The sequence below is a fragment of the Arachis ipaensis genome, chromosome B8 (assembly GCF_059453495.1).
Source record: "Arachis ipaensis isolate K30076 ecotype BB chromosome B8, ASM5945349v1, whole genome shotgun sequence".
In the NCBI taxonomy this organism is placed as follows: Eukaryota; Viridiplantae; Streptophyta; class Magnoliopsida; order Fabales; family Fabaceae; genus Arachis; species Arachis ipaensis.
Genome location: NC_142443.1, coordinates 128,602,502 through 128,616,642, shown reverse-complemented (window position 1 = coordinate 128,616,642; position 14,141 = coordinate 128,602,502). Strand labels below are relative to the sequence as shown.

Here is a 14,141-nt window from a genome sequence, read left to right as displayed (position 1 = left end):
ACCACTAAAATTATGAATATTGAAGAAAAATTAGAAGAAGTTACAATGCTTTTTAAACAATTAAAAATGGCTCAAGAAAATAATGTTATGGAACAGGGATTTCAAATAGAAGAAGAATTAGTAAATTCTGAAAATATAGAAAATGAAGAACACATCCTAGATTACTCAAGTGACGAAGAACCAGCAATTCCAATACAAGTAAAAAATGAAGCTGGAACATCTAAAGATAATCAATCTCAATTTAAATGGGAAACATGTTTTGATAATTATGCCTTTAAAAAAGGGTTTATAAATAGATATTCAAAATATACAAAAATACCATCAAAATACATCCCTAAAATCCAGGAAATGGAAGGAGATAGAATGCTCGATTTAGATTGTAAAAAGAATGAAAAAGAAATTTTCGAAAATTGGTTGAATTTCTTCTTATTAGAAGCCTTTACTAATCCAAAACTTAGTGAATTGTCTGGAAGAGATATTTGGAATTACATAGGGTTTCATACTAAAGGAACTATAAGAGATTATATGACATCAATAGAAAATCAAGTAATAGAAGAATTAGAAACAAAAACATCAGCTTATGATAAGATATTGTATATAATGATGATTCTATATAAAGAATTTTTTGGAAAAAATATTATAGATCATAGACAAGAAGTCTATAATAAAGAATATCAAGAAGCGAAAAACCATTTAGCTAATATTCAGATATATGATTTATGTAATGTGGAGTCTTATATATGTGAATATAGAATACATTATTACAAATTAAAAGAAGAAGATAAAAATAATTATCTTAGTATGTATATAACAAAACTTCCATATCCTGCTAATGAATTTATAATGGGAAGATTTATAAGAGAAATAAATAGAGGGACAATTGAAAATAATTTTGGTGGAGCAACCTCTGCAATAAGAGAGGAAATAAAAGAACGTTGTATGCAAGAAGCAACTCAAAAAAGATTTGCAAATATAATTAAAATTTGCTGTCAGGATAATGAGGAGATACCTCAAAAATATGGTCTTAATAAAAATTTTCAAAGAAAAAGAAAATATCAATTTAGAAAAAGAAAATACTATCCAAACTGGAGAAAAAAGAGATATTTTAGAAAGGAAAATAACAATAAAAACAAAAGACAAAGAAATAACTATTGCCCGAATAAAAAAGAAAATTGTAAATGTTGGTATTGCCAAGAAGAAGGACACTATGCAAATGAATGCCCGAAAAAGAAGGATAAAAAGGATCTTACTAAACAAATAGAAATTGCTAAATCTTGTTTCATGGAACCATTAGAAGAATCTGATGATAACTTAGACTATATTTTTGAATATGTCTCAGAAACAGACTCAGAGACTGAGTAATAATGCTACATTTATTACTATAAAAATAACAGAAAAGTTTATAAATGCTTTCATAGATTCTGGAGCAACACAATGTTTTGCTAGTTCAAATATAAAACTTGATTGGAAAAAATTAAAGAAACCATTAAGAGTTAGAATAGCTGACAAATCAATACATAAAATTGACCAAAAAGCAGAAATGGTTGAAATTTTTATTCAAAATTATAGGTTCATTATTCCATCTATATATATGTTAGACTCTGGAATGAATTTTATCATAGGAAATAACTTTTTAAAGCTATATCATCCATTCATTCAAGAATTAACATATATAGTTTTAAAAGCTCCACACGATTCTTGAATAAATCAAAAATCAAAACGTATAAAAATACCGACTACTACTATAGATAAGATCTTAAAATTTAAAATATTCTCTATTTTAGAAACATGTTATTTAAATCTATACTTTCAGATAAATATCCCAAAAAATAATATTGAAATAAAGATAGAAGAACTCTTGGATGAAATCTGTGCTGAAAATCCTTTAGATATTAAAAATACAAATAACGAATTAGTAAGTATTAAATTAAAAGATCCTACAAAAGAGATAAATGTTCCAAATAAAATTCCTTATTCCGCAAGAGATAGAGAAGAGTTTTCATTAGAATGTAGAGATCTTTTGGAAAAAGAAATTATAAGATTAAGTAAAAGTCCTCATGCGGCTCCAGCCTTTTATGTCGAAAACAATAATGAAATTAAAAGGGGAAAACGAAGAATGGTTATTAACTATAAGAAGATGAATGAAGCAACTATTGGTGATGCTCATAAGCTTCCAAGAAAAGATTCTATTTTAGAAAAAATCAAAGGAGCAACTTGGTTTTCATCTCTTGATGCAAAATCAGGATATTGGCAACTTCGTTTAGACGAAGAAACAAAGAAATTAACTGCTTTTACTTGCCCAACAAAAGAATCAACAAGTGTGTTGCTCTATGAATGGAATGTATTACCATTCGGATTAAAACAAGCCCCAGGTATTTATCAAAGATTTATGGAAGAAAATCTAAAAGAGTTAAATGAATTTGTTTTAGTGTACATTGGTGATATACTAATTTTTACAAAACAGGATAAAGAAGATCATCTTCAAAAATTATTAATAGTTTTAGAAAGATGTAAAGAAAAAGGATTAGTTCTTAGTAAAAAGAAAGCAAGAATAGCAAAACAAGAAATAGAGTTTCTTGGGTTAATTCTATCCACTCAAGGAAAGCTAAAACTACAGCCAAATGTCCTAGAAAAGGTAAATTTATTTCCTAGTAAAATAGAAGATAGAAAACAATTACAAAGATTTTTAGGGTGTATAAATTATATTTCTGATCAAGGATTTTTAAAGAATATAACAGAATACACTAAAAGCTTATTTCCAAAAATAAGTACTAAAAAAGAATGGAAATGGGACGAAAAAGACAGTATGCAAATTCAAAAGATTAAAAAATTATGTGAAAAACTTCCAGAACTTTATATTTCAGAAGAAAATGACTACTTAATAGTAGAAACAAATGCTTCAGACATAACCTGGTCAGGATGTCTAAAAGCTAAGAAAGCTATAAAAAGTTTAGAACAAGAAAAAGAATCACTAGATTCTAAATATTCCCCAAAGGAATTACTTTGCAGGTATATTTCAGGGACTTTTACTCCAACAGAACAAAGATATACCACTCATGAAAAGGAAACTCTAGCAGCAATTAAATCTCTTAAGAAATGGAAAATTGATTTACTACCCAGAGAATTTACATTAAGGACAGATTCAAGTTACTTAACAGGTTTTATACGATATAATTTAAAAGTTGATTATAATCATGGACTATTGGTAAGATGGCAATTATTTTTGTTACAATATCCAATAAAAATTGAATATATTAAGGGTGACAAAAATGTTATTGCAGATACATTAACAAGAGAATGGAGTTCGTCTACAACGCATTAGATCAAGAAATTCAAAAATATGAGCAAGAACTCGAAAAATGCAAGCATTGTCAGCAAATAAGGACACAGATCCAATCCCTCAAGAAGGCCATTGAAGCAATGAAATCAACACAACAAGCAACACCATCAGAGTTCAGCCAGCCAAGCGTGGTGGACAAATCAGGTGAAGAAAAAATTTCGGAAAATAAAACAATTGTTGAAATTATTAAAAAATCCACCCAAGATAAAAATATTATGTAATTTATAATGGCCCCATGAAAGGAGTATATGATGCCTGGGAAAAAGCAGCACCATTCACACTTCAATCAAGGATAATTCATAAAGGAGGGTTTCTAACACTGGAAGAAGCAAAGGAATCATTCAGGGAATATGAAGCTCTTCATCCAGAACAAACCTTAAAAAGAGCAGATAAAGCTCCAATTCAAACCCAGAGAACAGGGATAATAAGAAACATCCCTACAAGGGCTGAAATAAAGGAAAAGAAAAGGGTCTGCAGATCAAATCTCAGAGAAACCCTTAACATAGTCCTGAATTGGACTGAAGAAAAAAGGGCAATTTTGGGATATTATCCTATTGCCAAAGAACAGCTAACAAAGCTGGTTATATTTCCAGATGCTTCCCCATCTGACACCTATCAGTTTTTCCAATATGGATTAATTGATACAATTTTAATTTTTAATGATCTAAAAATTATTAGTGAGTTTCCTGCAGGATTCGTTGATGCAGTAAAGAGATTTAAAAATATGATTGACAATGTAAATCCAAGGGATATATCCCTAAAATTTACAAACAGTCAACCTATTTTTAATAAAGAAGAAGAATGCTTGGTTCCAGCACACCAAGTAATATTCATGTCCGTCTTCCCAGGAAATTTTCAACCAATTGATCAGATTCAAGACTTAACAATTTACAGTCATGAAGGAAGGCTAGCCAGCACATTAGCAAGGGTCTTTGAAAGAACTCAAAAAATAACGAAGGAATCTCACACAAGGATTAATTATAAAAGTAGAAATACTTTGCTTGTGTCCAGCAAAAGAAATGAAATTGAAGAAAGAGCGATGAGACTCTTGGTGGAATTTGAATCAGCATTCTACAACTTATCCGGACTTTTAGAAAAGCTCCCTGAAGGGATAAAGAGGAATCTCTGCTATTTGATAAAAGACAGAGAAGACCACAAGTGCCAACTATGTGCCTCAGAGTTATCTGAAGAAAGCAATAATGAAACGGAATCAACTCACATGATGAAAGAAGAGGACAATGCATCTGAGGGTCACATGATAAAAGAGGAGGACAACACATCTGAAGCATCTCTCAATATTATTGCATAGTGACGTAAGCACTTAGGTCATAAAGCACCAACGATGTAGCTGGTGCAAGATAAGCAAACAATGACGTAAGCAATGACGTCATAAGAAGGGTAAGGATGGGAATTGTCCATCAAACTCAACTATTATAAATAGGTTGCTTAGGCAATTGTAGAAGCATCAGAAAATAGAAAGCAGGAGGCAAAGAGTACTCACATGCTAGGAGAGCAAGGAGGAAGCTGCCGAGGCGATTCTATGGTCTGAGGAAGAATTCCTTTAGGAAAAATAGTTCTAAACTCCCCTCTGGAGTTAGTATTTACAATCTCCCCTCTGGAGATAAAAACACCTTATGTAAAATATATTAAATAAAGGAAGTTTTTCTCCAGAAAGGTACATCTTCATCCTAGTCTTTCATTTATGAATTATTTAGAAAGTTTAGAATTAACAGAAGAATCTGATTATTATAAATTAACTGCTTTATTAGATAATGAAAAACAGGCTGTTCTAAAAACAGAATTAAATCTCAAATCAAATGAAAATTTTAATAAACAGAACCTTTTAAAAGAAGTTTTTAATAGAAAAAATATAATATACTATGGAAAAATTCAACTTGAAGCCCCTATAAAGATAAAATCCGCCAATGGAGAACTTGAAATAGCTTTGATAAATGATGAAGAATTAAGTAAACAGATTGGAAAAATTAAGGATCAACAAAAAAGATCTAAAATTGGATGGATTCATATTAGTACTATACAAGTCTTAATCAAATCTACATATATGAAATGAATTAATTCACCAATAAGCTTAGCAATCTGTGACAAAAGAATTACTGATGACCCAATAGATCAAATAATTGGAATTGTTCATGGAAACTTGGCAAACGTAAATGTTAAATTCAATGCCCATCTTGGATATGCTATACCTTTATCAACTGAAAATCTTGGAAGATCTATAAGTTTGGCTTATAAATTTCACAGAAAGAATCTAATGGAACAAGATGATGAACCATTTTCAATTACATATGCAATAAATTATGCTTTAACAAATAGCCATCATAGTATAATATTTAAAAACAGAGAAAGAATTTATGTCTATGAATTATTTTAGAAAATTGTAAAAACAGAAATACCAAAATATAAAGCTATTGAAAACCCAGTTCTATTATTAAAAGAATCATCAGGAAAATTATTTTCATCGAATTTTCAAATAAGAGAATCTAAAATTAATAGCCCTTTAAGTTTATCTAAGTTAAAGATTAAAGAAGAAAATTCTGAAATAAAAGAATTAACAAAAAAGGTCGAAAAATTAAATGAAACCCTAAACACTAAATTATGACAATAAATAAAGAAGAAATATATGTAACTTATCAAGACAAGAAACAAGAGCTCTTTGAAAAAGAAAATCGTTTGAATTATTTACAGTTTTCTGAAATAAATCAAAGAGCATTTGAAGCTCTAAAAATAATCTATGACAAGTTAAGAAGAGAAGTTGAAGAGTTAGAAAAATTAATAGAATCTCTAGAAAATAGTGATGAATCGATGATAGAGTTTGCAGAAATTTTAAAATAAATAATGAAGCATAAAAAGATTGAAAAACCAGAAAATAAAATAAAAAGAAAAAGGGCGGAAAAATTAAAAAGTAAAATAAAAGAGTATAAAAGGGAATTAAATAACCTTCAGATCGAAATTGATGACCTTATAATAAAAAGGATAGAAATAAGAATAAATATAAATAAGTTGGAATTAAATTTAAAAAATTTATAAATGCCTGGAAAACCATATTATGACTTAAAAGAATTAAAACTGTTGAAAGAAAAAATGGAGGATGAAGTCGAAAAATTAAGAAGGTATTTAGAAACAACAGAAAGTGTAGAAATAAAAGAAGTTTTTGAGGATTTGAGAAATTATATTAAAGAAAAAGACAAACAGATAAAAGATTTTATATACAATAATCCATGCAAAAAAGAATATTATAAATTAAAACAAGATTGAAAGCTATAAAAATGAAATCACAATATACATCAAGGACTAGTAAAAAATTGGATAGAAATGATAAAAATTGGTATCAGAGCCAAGTTAACAATTAAGGGTAACACTTTTTCTTTAAGCAACATTTTTTAGTGAAACGCTTTTTTGCCATAAAAGACAAAAATCTGTAAAGATGCATCTTTACAGTAGATGGCACCAAACATTAATCATCACTTTCCTATGTATTCTCCTACAATTTTATTGGGCAAAAAATCACCACTAAAATTTATAAATGAGAAAGGAATAAAATTGAACAAAATAATTTAGATAATAATAAAAATAATATAATTAAGTGATAAAAGTGACAAATTTTTAAAATATATAAATAAGTCTATAATAATTTTTTTTATATCATAAAAATTACATTCATAAAAAAAACTACACGCATAAAAGATTTCTCAATTTTTTTTTCTCTAATTTTTAGTCATTAATTTTTATATCAAAATTTGTCATATAGTAATAAATACCTTAATCATCTATATATATAGTTTGCTAAGAGTAACGATAATAGAAATAAATAAAACAGAGTTATTCAACGTTATCAGAGGAATATTATTAATTTGAACTTTATCATCTTATTCAACCTTGTCATATTGCATGATAAATTCATAAATATCGACTAGGACTTTATCTTTTCACTTGTTTATAACATTTGATTTACTAACAAATTATTCTTTGATTAAGTCAAAGATTATAATTAACTAACTTATCCTATTTGACTAAGTGAAATAATATTGTAAGTATCCGATTAATTAATCTTTCAAACTATTATCATATAACTATTTTATTTGACAAAATAAAACAATATTAACTTTTTACAAATAATTTTACTAAGTAAACAATAGAAATTGTGAATAATGTGAATAATAAAATACATCTCACATTCACTAAATATGAATAAATCTAATTGATTTAAAATTTGAATTCTAAAATTAAAATTAACTTTCCTAATTCAATTTATTATTTAGGTTGTTTATTACAAGCGTTGTCCTCTTAGGTAGCGTTTGTTTTTGGAAACAGGATACAGAAACATGAACAACAAATGTTTAAAATATGTTTGGAGGCAAAGACATGGACACGGAACACATTGTCTCAAGGACAATATTTTATATTTTTGTGTCCAATCTTTTAAGAAGAACAATGATAAACATGAAATTTGAGGAGCTGGACACAGACTTTTTTATCAAAATTTTTTTCCTTTCTATCTATAGATATTTTTTATTATTCTACTATTATCCCTTCTTATTTTTTCTAATTTTAGCTTCTTGTCTACATCGTAGTTCTTCTTTCTCTGCATTCTTTTTTTACCAGATACTCTCCTTTTTAGTATAATTTCTTACTTGACTGAATAATTAATTTATTCTTTTTTATCATTCATTCTCTTCTCTATGGCATGATGTATTAATGGAGACTTAATTCACTCTTCTAATTTATGTTACTTTATTTATTCTTAATTTTATTACTTTAATATCATTTTTATCTTATTGGTTCATAGACCATTTTTTTTGTAATTTTCTGTACTGCTACTTACTCTTATTTTTTATTAAATTAATTTGTATTTGATGTAAAAAATTTGGAATCACATGGCTATTTTAGTCATTTCGCATAATATCTTAATTTTGTCCATGTCTACAAGACATTACATTAGTGTCTTGTCCATCGTATCCAAACACAATACACAAAAAATAATTTTTAGTGTTTCTGTTCTATTGTCTCTGTCTTAGTGTCATGTCATGTCCTGTCTTCAAAAACAAACGCAACCTTAGTACTTGTTTCGGTGCCATTAAATCGATAAAAAAAATTTAATTAAAAATATCTTTTTTATTTTTTAGTGTGTTTGGCAAATTTCTAATAGTAAGAGTAAAAGTACTAGAAAAATAAAAAAAATATCTTTTTTGAGAAGTTATAATTTATATTTTTCTTTAAAAGATCTTTTTTTTTCCTAAAGAAAAAAGATGTCTTTCACATAATAAATAAACAAAAAAAATACTTTTATCTTATTTTATTCAAACATAATTAATAGATAAAATGATTTTTTACATGAAATATTCAAACATAAAATCACTTTTACTTTTGTAGAAGATCTTTTAAAAAAATATCATTTAAAAATTTTTTTTTTTTAAGAATGACGTCCAAACAAGCCCTTATACTTTTTCTTTTACAAATTTTGTAAATTAAATATGACAATCTACCGTGATTTTATTCGTGCGTATTTTTTCTTTTGTAAAAATTGAGGATTTAAAGTGTGTGTTTAGATTGACGTTTGTCAAACTAGAGTTTGAATAAATTGATTTTATAAAATTAATTTTGGGTAGAAGTGAGTCTATGCCAACATGATTTATATTTGGCAATTCTATACTAAAATTGATTTTAATAAAATGAATATTGTTTGAATAATATTAGTTAAAATTACTTTTAGATAAATAATTAGTTAATTACTAAAAAAATATAATATTAAATTATAATATTATTTTTTTAAGTGTATTTAATCTTTTTTAATACTTCTTGTAGTATATTTTTCTATAGTACTCAATTTTAGTATGTTATAATTTTTTACTATTATAATAAAAATTAATATTTATTTATAAAATTAAAAATAATATAAAAATTAACAATTTTTAAGTATTTTTTCTATAATAAAATTAATATTTATTTATTAAACTAAAAATAATATATAAAATAATATATTTTAGTATTCTTTCTAAGTATTTTCAATAATCTTATTTGTATTATTATTTTGGATTCTAACTTTTTAATAGTTATGTTTTTATTATTATTTATAGTTAATTTTTTATTTAATTTAGTATTTTTAATAAGAACAATAACACATATTATAAAAAATTAGAATAATAAAATTAGTGCAACTCTCTCTATATATATTTATTCACACATGTAGACTTTTACCGTCACTACAATATTTTTGGCCTAAGGTAACTCTTATTCGAAGCAACATTTAATAAAAGTTGTCTTAGATAGGCAAAGACAATATTTTTGACGAGTTACCTTTGAATAAGGCTAAGATAACCAATTTTTTGGCAACCCACAAAAATTATTGTCTTTGATAACTAAAACAACACTCAACAAATGTTACAATATAAAATATTTAAGACAACATTTTTAAATAAAAATACAATATTTTATAAAAATTATAAAAAAAATTAATTAAATAACATTTATAAAAAGTTGCCTAAAATTATTCAGAGTTACAAATTTGAGAGAAACTTTTCATAACCAATTATTTTCCAATCAAATAACTTAGAAAAAAAAAAGACACAATTGCTTCATCAGTTCAACACTTCCTTCATCACCTAGCTTCATCACTTCATCACTATACTGTAACCCTAACATTTGAAACGAACCACACAGACGGCCACATTCCCTCCACCGATCACGGCTTTCCTCCACAACGACCGCAGCTCTCGGCCACACACCCTCCACCGATTGCGGCTCTCCTCCACAATGACCGCAGCTCTCAATCGCAGTGCTGTCCACCCCAAACGGCGACGGCGCGGTGCTCCTTTCCACGGTCGTCGGCACATTGCTTTCCTCCACGGGATTCTGCGCATTGCTCTCCTCCATAGGCGTCGGCGCGGTGCTCTCCTCCACGCACGCTGCTCCACGGCTCCTCATCTTCCTGTCTCGGCTCCATGTAGAGGGTCTTCTTCGAGAAACCCCTTTCCTGTTCCTGCTTCCACTTCTTCCCCTGTCTCGCCTTCTTCTCTTCGCAAGGTCTCACAATACTACACGCAGCTGTAACCCCCTCCTCCTTCTTTGTTTATTGGTAAGAAAGCTTCTAAATTTTACTATGGAATGAAATTTCTGAATGCATTGATTGTGAATGAAGATTAGAAATGTTCTGAATTTTAGTATGAAAATGGAATTTCTGAATGCATTGAATCTATCTTAATTTTTGGGGCTTCTTAATAATTCTGATTTTAGGGGTTTTATTTCAATTTTTCTGAAGTTTTCATGGTTCTGATTGTTGCTTCTTAGGGTTTTTCTGAATTTTTCTGCATTTTGATTATGAATTTCTGAATGCATTGAATCTTAATTTTTGGGGCTTCTTAATAATTCTAATTTTAGGAGTTTTATTTCAATTTTTCCAAAGTTTTCATGGTTCTGATTATTGTTTCTTAAGATTTTCTGAATTTTTCTGCATTTTGATTATGAATTTTTGAATGCATTGAATCTTAATTTTTGGGGCTTCTTAATAATTCTGATTTTTGAAGCTGTTTCCTGGAGAATAATACGAGGATCTGCAAAAACTGTTAAGGTACATCCTCTATATGATTTCACAATTACTTTTTTTCTTGTCAGAATTCTCTAAATTGCTGCGGTGAATGCTATGGCTATAGTTTCATATTTTTGGGTTATTGTAGCCAGCTAATATCATCAATCATCATCCTGATTTAGAATATGACTGAAAATTCCAAGGTTCATCCAATTTTATATTATAAAATACAACCATAATTTCTACTAACATTAGCAAAATTGTAAAATATGCTGATGTCCATTGTTCTTGTTATATTTGTTGGACTTCTAAAGATTTATGTAATGTAAGTCATGAATAAATATTTTGTCTTAATCTCTATGCTTACAAATATGTTGATTTCATTAAACCAGGTCCATGCGATGCAACCATCGCCTTCCCTTTGCTTGTTGCCGAAACATTTGCCCCAAGAGTGAAACCTTGTAATCAATAGAGGTTAAGACAAACTAACTGTCAAGTTTGCATAAATTGCATTGTTTGAGGACATTGATGAACGTGTTCACCGTTGGTATTCGATTAGGTCATCATGCCTGTATTTGATCGGTATCCCCATCACTATCGTGTGCATTTTATGTTATACCATAAAAGAAAAAGTAATACACTAATCCTGACTGCATGAGAGACATGAATTATAGATGCAGTAACCAATTTTCATTGGTTTATGTGAGTTTTGGGATGAGGACTTCTTAAACAAATAACATTAGAAACTTGAAAGTTCATCAACTTTGCAAGTCAGTATATTTTTAAAGGGTTGCCTCAACCTGAATTTGTTGTAGTGTATATATTCATGGTGTTCCTTTTGAAATAAACCTTTTTATAGTTAAAATATAAATCTAGCTGTTATATATATATCATCAATGTTAAAATTAGTCTTTGTACAATAAGAAGGCCTTTATTTCAGTCTCTACCCATGTAACTTTTTGAAAGAAGCCCCTACCATCAAGTGAAATTAGTGATTATGTTTCACTATTTGATTTTCTCCTCATTTTGCTTTTTTTATATGATATAGAATTTGGCAATTTTTGTTATGTTTCACTACTTGATTTGCTTCTTATTGTGCTGTTTTATGTCTGTTTAATATTTTTATACAGCAACATAATGAAAAATGGAGCAACTTTAAAGAGGAAAAGGCTAGTAAAAAAGTATCAAGCTCATTTGAAAAGAGAAGAGGAGCATATTGAAGTTCCAATTACTGAGGATGATAGATCTAGGCCATTCCCAAATGATGGAGGAAATTTTCATATCCCCATGAGGAAGATTATGTTGGTGAATATGAAAATGACAATTTTGATGTGGAAGCAGACCAAGTTATGGAAGATGCTCATGTAGAAGGTGATGTCCTTTTGTTTGTTACTATTTATTTTACATTTTCTGATTATCATCATTTGTTTTACAAATTCATATTTGATTCACAGCTTTCCTTTCTATATGAATAGTAACATGTGCATATACTTGTTTAATTTGGAAAGACTTCTATATGATTCACGGCTGTCCCTTTCTATATGAATAGTGGTTTTTTTTTATTTTAATTTGTACTATTTCTCAATTTTTTAATTTAGAAACTCCAAAGGTTAAAAAAACTCATGAAAAAATAAGATGCCTAAAGATTTATGCAAGAACTTGAAAAGAAAGGGAGAAAGTGACTTTTGATCGTGGAGTAGCCATGGGGCCAACTCCTCAAAGAGTGAAGGAAGTAACCAATTTTATTGGAACAATGGAAAGGAATAGTGATTTTATTACCTTGATGTACACTAATTGAAAAGCTGTGCCTAGGCAAATTAAAAAACGCATATGAAAGTATATTAATGTAAGCTCCATTTATTTTTATATTTATGCCATATGTTTATAATCTTTTTATTCATATGATATGATGAAATCGATGTATTTGTAGTCAAAGTTCATTCTTCCAAAATCCTCAAAATTATGGGTGATGACGGGTGTTTAAGGAGCATGGAAGCGATACAAGACAAGAATCAAGAAGAAACACTTTGAACCATAATTTATTGTAAGTTATTCGATAATTTTCTTGTTTTAGTTGCTGTTTTATAGTTGTTTTGGTTGTTGTTTTAGTTGTTGTTTTATGGCTGTCATGGTTGCTAGTTTATTTGATACTTTATGGTTGTATTGTGGCTGTCATGGTTGCTATTTTATGGCTGTTTAATGGCTGTCATGGTGGCTGTCTTATGGCTGTCGTGGTTGCTGTTTTAGTTGCTACTATTGTTGTAACACTTGAATACACATGTTATTGTTAGGCTAATGTTTTGACTATATTTTTTTTGTCCATTTAGATTTGACTGCGACTTTCTTATGGTTGGATGAAGTTTTCTAAAGAGATAAAGGCAACTCTTGGCACAATGGTGAAGCACAAAGTCTTTTTGGTTTCAATTGGAAAACCAGTTTCTTTTTTGTTCAATTTCATCATGAGAAAAACATGTATTTTGTTTACTTATGTTTATCATTTATTTGACTTGGTAACTTAGCAAGTATGTTAATTAGTACTTAGAAGACCTTTCTATATATATGCAATATATTTTTATTAGCTCATTCTCTTGTTATATTGATTTAATTGAATTTAAATATTTAAATATTGTTCCTTTAAATGTCATATAAATATAATAAAGATAAAATATATTGCTTTAGATATAAAAAAAAAGAGAACTTAAGAAAAACTCAATAAGGTGTTGCTTTAGATATTAGAAAAAGACAACTATAAATAAACTTAGATAAGCATTGCTTTAGGTCTATAAAAAAGGCAACTTAAAAAAATTTGGACAAGTGTTGCTTTAGGTATATGAAAAGACAACTTAAAAAAAATCTGGACAAGTGTTGCTTTATGTAAATACAACTCGTAAAAAGTGTTGACATAAAGTCTTATCTAAAGCGTTGTCTTTGGGTGCTCTAAGGGAACCCTTTCCAAGAGTTGCCTTTTTTGTAGAAAAGGCAACGTTTTTTGAAGGTTGCCATAAAAAAAGTTCTCTTTGATACATAAAAGCGTTGGCTTAGACCAAAGGTAACGGCCGTATAGCCAACCCCAAAAAGCGTTGCGTTTTGTCAGAAAGTGTTGTCTTTGATCAAAAGCAACACTTTTTCGTATTATAGGCAACGTTTTTAAAGAATTGTCAGCCCGAATTTATTGTAGTGCGTACATACATGTGTTTATCTAATTTTGAAATTGCAATGGAATTAAGACTTAAATAGCAATTAGCAAGTCATAAAATG

General features: G+C 28.4%; 1 long non-coding RNA gene across 1 annotated transcript; it reads left to right on the top strand.

Annotated features, from left to right (window-relative positions):
* The first annotated feature begins 9,938 nt into the window (after window positions 1-9,938).
* LOC148549821 (uncharacterized) lies at window positions 9,939-12,149 on the top strand. The gene is made up of 3 exons (XR_015895975.1): window positions 9,939-10,433; window positions 10,882-10,925; window positions 12,014-12,149. It is a non-coding gene; the product is annotated as an uncharacterized LOC148549821 (long non-coding RNA).
* The last annotated feature ends 1,992 nt before the right edge of the window (window positions 12,150-14,141 follow it).